This window comes from Varroa jacobsoni, unplaced genomic scaffold, assembly GCF_002532875.2.
Source record: "Varroa jacobsoni isolate VJ856 unplaced genomic scaffold, vjacob_1.0 scaffold_1385, whole genome shotgun sequence".
Taxonomy (NCBI): Eukaryota; Metazoa; Arthropoda; class Arachnida; order Mesostigmata; family Varroidae; genus Varroa; species Varroa jacobsoni.
The window spans coordinates 82,024-89,387 of NW_019214287.1; the positions used below are offsets into that span (position 1 = coordinate 82,024).

Genomic DNA, 7,364 nt, shown 5'->3' on the forward strand with positions numbered 1-7,364 from the left:
ATACATAAAAGGAGCCTTATTTTTACACACCAGTGGAAAGTAGTATTAAACATACTTTGATTAACATAGTGTCTCAGATAAGTGTATGGAATAACGTTAGTATTGCACACTTTAGTTGATCGAACCGCCAGGCTGAAGTTAATTTTACCTACGGAGTACAGCTTGGGTTTTTAGGGAGAATGGTTATTGGAAATTATGCAGTGACTATTAGGAAACTGCAAAAAGCAAAAAACGTGATAGACAAGCCGAGTTTAGTAAAACAAATGACGACCAGAAGCTAAACATCGCCAATCAGAACATCTAAACTTTTTTACGAGAATAGTAATAAAAATAATAATATCACCTGCTAAATTCATGTGGGACATGCGCGGAATGCTCTGCCGATTTAGAAGTGATTTTGAAGATGTATCGTTAACTAAAAACTAAATGCAATCAAAAGTTCTCGCGCTTTTTTTCGGAAAAAAATCCCCTTGTCTCTAACTTGTCGTTTACTTCTGTACTGACACACACTTAGTACGGGCTTTGTCGGCACTCCCAGCATACCGGTATTGTATTATAAGTGCAATTTTAACTTGAGACAACTTTTTGCAGATGAACAAATAGCATTTCCGACGCTATCTGTGTTATATAGTTCGTCAGGGTCGAAAAGCTACCCGAGACAGCCTGTGGCGTTTGTATTGCACGAGATAACGATATTGTCGCTAAAAGGACTGCTCCTAGATTTTACTAGATTCAGAAATGCTATTTGAAGCCTAGGGAAATCTACTGACCGGTTGTCTGAGTTTGATGACAGCCATCTAAAGGCGCTTTTGAAGCAAAATGGCCAACAAACAATTCGGGTATTTGCCAGAAAGATGGTCTGCTGCTGTACGACCGTTATTAGTCACTTGAAGTCCTTTAGGTATGTATAGAAGTTCGTACGTTGGGAACCTCACAAACTCTCCAAATTCAACACGGAATTACGGGTTAACGATGCATCTCACAGCCTTACCTGATGTAGAGCGTCGCATGGTCACAACGACAAGTGACACCGGTAAACGGAATCAGTACGTCAATAAGAATCAGCAACCGGAACGAGAGGCTTCGGAGGGAAGCCAGGACCTAAAGTTGAAATTGTTCACCTGGGTGAGCAGTTTCAATGGAAAATTTTATCACATCCTCCATATTCTACGGATCCTGTGCAGACGGATTTCCACTTTTCGAGCAATCATTTTCGTAGCCTTTGTCACGGATCAGGATCACAAAAGACGCTTAGGAAACTTCTTCGAAATAAAAACCACTAGCATTTGGCGAGGCAGCATACATCATACGATGCATAAATGGGCGAAAGGACCATACATAACAAGAATATAATTATGTCATGTTTTTGTCTCTTTAGATAACAATATGTCGGAACAGTCAATGAAGGCGAGCAATGAAATTAGTAAGTTAACAACACCTTGGAGTCGATTGAGCACTCCGAGCATTATTGCTTGAAGGGTCGGCTATAGGTAGAACGGTTAGCTCCGGTAAATCAGCTTTTACCATGTCTACTAAAATATTCGTGGCCATTTTGACATTTCTAGGCTGCAGATCGTTTCTCGTAGACGCCTTTAAATCCTGGCAGACAGCCAGATGTGTACCTGTGCGGCCAGATGGACAACTTATCCTCCTGAAATCTGGGAGTCGTGTCTAAATTCCGTTATTGCTGTTTGAGTTCGGCCGGCGAGCTAAGACAGGAGTCTCTCAGTTTTTGTATCGGGTGCTTCAAAGGGAAATTAGCGCCGAAGTTTCCTTGGAGGCAATCGTGTAGGTCGACAGTCGTGTAAATTAGCGAGCTGTCGTAGGACAGCCGACCTACGCTGCAATATGCTAATAAAATCCAGATATCGAATAAATTTTATTTAATTGTTATCCTTCTATAATTAGTTCATTAACTGCGAGCAATTTCTACATTTACCGCTCTGTCGGCTACCTGAACTAGCTATAGAAATTTGTTATGCGGTGCAGTTAGAGTTTCTCTTACATGCAGAAGTTTAGAGCATTTCTTCTACTATCGTCATGACTGCATGGTCTTGATTAAATCTGATTAGTTTTGTTTAGTATATAATTATTTTCAAATACTAAGAATATTTTGTCAAATGAACCGCTTTGTATCGTTGCAGCAGGACTGCGAAGCTCATCAAACAAATTTCCACCGAGTACTTTTTGGGTGTTTGCAGAATTGTGAAGTTCGTACTGGTACGGATGAGGGTGCTAAGGACATATCATTGCTCGTGCGTCTTGTTGCAATTCGTTTTACGTTACTAATAGGGGAAGGGTGGGCCGTCGACATGTTGGAGTTCGCTAGCTAGACCACGGAAGGCGAGGCTACCACTGCCACCGAAGTCAATTTGAGCTGTACATCTGAACGTTGCCAGTCAAACATGAACATTACGTAGTATAAAAAAACTTGTCAATATTGTTTTCGGCGTTCGAGGAGAACCGATCACGGATTTTAAAACAAAATTACGTTAGTGAATTATATAGATGTCGAAGTTGCTGCCAATGAACGGCTCTGTTAAGCTGAATTAATAAATAGCCTTTCATACTCGTAGCGGGCATTGTGATTTCACGCTTACCATAAATGTTGTCAGCTAAAGATTAGCTCGATACATATCTCGATTTCGTAAGCTTTGAAATACAGTCAAACGAATACGAGTCAGTTTCTGGCTAAAAAGTGCAGTCTTCTCGTGCTTGCTTGAATCTTCTTGTGCAATCGATATGCTTTACGTAGACTTGCTGTTAAAGCGGCCTCAGGTGTAACCCTGTACCCTGAAGATTAGATTGCACAGCCGGGAAACAAATATGGCTCACTAACATCAGCCCGTAACAGTACGAAAAGACGTATTATTGCTTGCAGATAGCCTAGGATTAAAGCAGAGTTATTCAATACAAAAGATTACTTTTTTCTAACTTACTTACTTCAAAGTGTGCCTCTGCCGAGAGTTTATCGTTGCGATCTATCTAGGAAACTAGATCTGAGCGGAGTGCGAGCGCATCGGAACAGGAGGTGACGTCATCGAGCGTTAGTATCAACTACCCGTTGAAGTAATCCAATCAAATGAGCTGTTGCTGTGGTAAATGATGGGTGAAGAGTAAGCTAGCAGACGCTTTTCTGAATAACCGGATGTCATACAAAATTTTCGTTTGTTCTTTGGAAGCAGTCGAATAGAGGTACTGATCTATATTGTCCTTAGCACGGGTAGGTCAGGTAACAGGGGAACATTCGAGCAAACGAGTGGCAGCTTTGCGTGAGATCTCACCGGCCTGAGGTTGGTCAGTAGAGAAGTGACGTCGCTACATTGATGACCCGTAACCGAAATAGCAGACTGAACAACAGTCTAAAATTGAAGAGGACTTATTTGTCTCACAGTCAGTATACATTGTTTTCGTTTTCTACAATGGCCCACAGTGATCACCTTTTGTCGCTATAACACACTACGCCATCATTGTTACATTACTAACATTCATAATAAACAATACTAGGCTTTCCCTTACAATATTTGTATTTAGCGATATATAAAAATTAGACGTCGTCAAGTCTGGCCTTTTGATTAAGGAAAAAATTGAGCTTTTTGTAGGCATGTGATCGTCCGGGCGAAAATCCGAAGGTAAACTTAAAACAGCTAACCTGAAAGGCACACGCATGCTTAATGCTGTTATTTGGTTCGGGCTAAAAACTTCTATCTAATCAACAATTCGAAAATGTGACAATTCCAGTGCTTGGTGGACTAAAAACAATATGCAGAATTAGAGATAGCTCTAAATCGAGAATCAAAAATGAGACAAAAAAATAAGAAGCAGTGAATAGCCGATTGATAGATACATAATGCTTAAGAAAATTGCTAAAAAATAACGGACCGAAAATGAACAAGAGAGATTGAAACTGTGCTAATTTGATTCTTTTTGATCATAAATTTCGTTGCTTATTTCAAAATGGGTTTCAACAGTCCGTTTGAAAAATTGCGCGCGTTTTTATAATTTTCAGTTTGTAAATAAAGCGCAATTATCTATTCTTGATTTGAGCAGAACGATTGAGCCGCGACAGAGAAAGAGCTTTTGGTGGCATAAAATTAGTTAGCGATTTGCAAACGAGAAAATGCGTAAAGGCAGATAAAAAAAATCGTCTGCCTGTTATTGTGAAGCCGTCAGTTATTAGGCGATACTGTTGTTTAAATCAGGTCTGATCACGTATATTACGCTACAGTCAGCGATATGTGCTTCTGCTTGTATAACGATGATACATATAAAAAAAAACATAGATCAGCTAGGTTGTGGCGGCTTAGTCTATTGGTTGATTGTCGTAAATTAGAATAGATTTATGTAAATACGCCCTGAGGGAGCTGAAGAGACGGGAAAGTGTACTTCGTTTAAAGGTGTTTGATCGGGGTTTAGCCCACGGATTTGAAGCCAATCATTCTACGTACCGGGTAGTTATGAGACGGCAACGGCTACCGATAAGCTTACCGATGAAAGTCATTCTCAATAGTAGTTTTGTATCACGGCTATTGGGTTCACTAGCTTATAACAATACAAGGTATCCTATATCTCTGAACTTGATGAATTCGTGTCACAAGATGATTTGCTTGGTACCTTTCTGTTCAGCGTTCTGAATGTTCTAGAGCATTGTTCTAAAATTTATACATATCCTTATATATGTTAACATGCTGGCGTAATTTAGCACTAGCTGTTTTTAACAAATATTGAAAAGTATAGAACGTTCATATCCTTTAAACTAAATGGTATACGCAGAGCTTCTTTGAATAATATTCGGAACGCGTAGTCGAAATTGACTTAGTTCCAATGACCGCTTCCAGAACTTCCATTCGCAGAAAAGCTCATGCAATTACTTCACGAAAACAACTTGTCTGTCTATGTTATATCTTCCTCCTACTATTTCCTCATCAATGACCAAGATTCCTCTAAGCATTCAACACTGTTCACTTCTTTCAACGCGGAGTAACTGGCTTATCGAACGCTTTTATTGTCGTTGTTGTTATTATTATTATTATAAGGATTTTTTCAAAAACTTTCCATGCAAAAGCAAGATGTGCCCAAATGGACTCTCTACGCTTTAAGAGGTTGGGGGGGGCTTACTTAATCCATTTTCCACTTTGAATTAAACTCATAATTGTTTCAGGAACAGGCTGATCCCTTGATCGTAAAACGGGAATCTACTCATTTACATTCATGGCCATTTGGTTTCTAAATCGATTTCGATTCTTATGGTGATAATGACTATTGTAAGCGCCTCAATCAACCTAACCGGGAAGATCGGATTTTAGACCTATTTATCACCCGAAAACTTTAAACTCGGAGGCGGCAGAGCGGGATCCGCATAGACTAACTAGCATCAAAAAATTAATACATTTGTTCAATACATACAATAATTAAATTAGTACATTATAGTAATCATTTTATTAGGTTATGTTTTGTAACTCTGTAAACTGCAGCATCGGTTAAACCATATATTATTTATTAATTAACTAAGCTCTATAATTAGTAAGTCCGCTGTATTCTCGACCTGCCTCAACAAAATTACGCTGCCAATATGCAGAAAACTATAAGAGTATTGATAAAATAGGGATGGTTTTACAAACCTCGGGAAGTCGGCTCGATTTATGTTGGGTTTCATCGACCCAATACAAAAAAGGTGCTAAACCTTCATATTGCCTGTACTATAGTCAAAACGCTAACCTTAGACGTAAACGCACTAGAGGATCTATTGTACAGTTGATTGTGAATAAAGTGCCATCCTACTAGGTAAATTTGTTAGTGGTGCATGGCCTAAAAATTGGGAGTTTCGTTTCCAGAGTCAATTCAGAGATATGGCTATTTCTAACGTACCTGTACACCAAACGACAATTAGTTCCCACCGCAAGCCCTCACAAATCAACAATATTAAAAGGAAACATACTAAATGTTCAGAGTTTTATATCTGGCACCATTGAACGGGAGAGTTGGCATCCAGATTAAGCGTTCTGAAACTTAACTATATTTTTCGTTTGCCGGTCTAGCTGCTATGTCTATACTAGACTACTTCATCTGCTCTTTCAGAAGAGTGACCAAAATACTAGCTAATACAATTGCATATATAGGTAACAGCCAAAAGAAAGCTGTTCAGGAAAGCCAACAGAGGCAAAACCCTGTTTCGTACTAATATCAGTTGAACATGACATTGAGGCATCAGGTATTCATTTCAGGAATTTCCGTTAATGCTGTTAGGTTGCCCCAAACTATTATTTCAGGGATCTTCGATAGCAGATATACAGAGACGATTTTAGTTAAATATTTTCACTCTAGTATATATACATAGGTTTAGGATCATTGGCTCGTAATATTGATCTTTTTTGATAACAACACACACCTGTCACTGCGCTTATCAGTCTCCTTGTGTGAACACTCTTCAATGTATTCGTTTAAATGAAAAAAATCAAGAGAAAAAAGATATTATATTAGTCTCATATAAGATTCATGATTACCACGTTGTTTACTACAGTTATACGCCGGCTATATATATATATATATATATATTTAGTTTTACTTTTGTCCACATTTAGCTATGTCTGGCTATTCCAAAGGCCGCATTGTGCCTTTGGAAGTAACTATACTATTAGTAAAGTTCTTGTAAACCTATGCTCAGACGCATTAATCAAAAGAGAAAGCATGCGCAGGCTTTCACAAGTTCTCCTGCTGCCGCTCCTTCACCCCTGGCAATGAAACAAGATAATGATTTTTGCGCACTTCGGCCCAGTTGATGGCAAATTGATTGTCCTAATGAAAACGCAAGCTATTGACAATAAGTAATACAATTATCGTGTGATTCTATTGCGTGTTTTTTTTTTCTGCTCCACTCAAGCTTTTTATGCTCGTGATAAGCTGCTCCCTTATCGATTTTCGCACCCCAATAGCGGTATCTAATGTATTTACAAATTCAATACGATAACGACAAATCGTTGTTGAACTTCCGCTTGATGAAAGCGCAGTAAAATGGAGAAACGATGGAGGAAATATATTCTATAATTTATACGAACGTAATGATATATACGTGATGCTAATCGACGTTAAATAGGAAACAACAAGCGCTGGTATTACATTAGCATATTGCATATTTTTTTTTCGTTTGGCTGTGTTTGTTTCTTCAGTAAGCCAGCCCATGGGGCGAGTAAAATTTGATCTGAATGAATGGCAACACTTCTATACAATAGATGATAACACATTAGTGTCAGAGAAATATGGGCATAAAATAAAAGATGGGGTGGCAATGCTTGCCGTGGCCTTGTTTCGCGTTGTGATTAATGAGCGAATGCAAATGTTCCGCTGTGGCGGACTGATACGACAAG

General features: G+C 38.9%; 2 long non-coding RNA genes across 3 annotated transcripts in view; one reads left to right on the plus strand and one right to left on the minus strand.

The window, feature by feature from the left end:
• LOC111269419 (uncharacterized) overlaps positions 1-3,090 on the minus strand; it is a 6,179-nt gene extending 3,089 nt beyond the window's left edge. The window contains exon 1 of one of the 2 annotated variants that reach the window (XR_002685757.2): positions 2,944-3,090. This is a non-coding gene — a long non-coding RNA (uncharacterized LOC111269419). Of the gene's footprint in view, positions 1-991; positions 1,062-2,943 lie in introns of those variants that run through there. The other variant, XR_015314583.1, reaches the window with a different exon arrangement.
• Positions 662-1,774, plus strand: LOC147752251 (uncharacterized). The gene is made up of 2 exons (XR_015314582.1): positions 662-1,125; positions 1,566-1,774. It is a non-coding gene; the product is annotated as an uncharacterized LOC147752251 (long non-coding RNA).
• Positions 3,091-7,364: the final 4,274 nt, after the last annotated feature.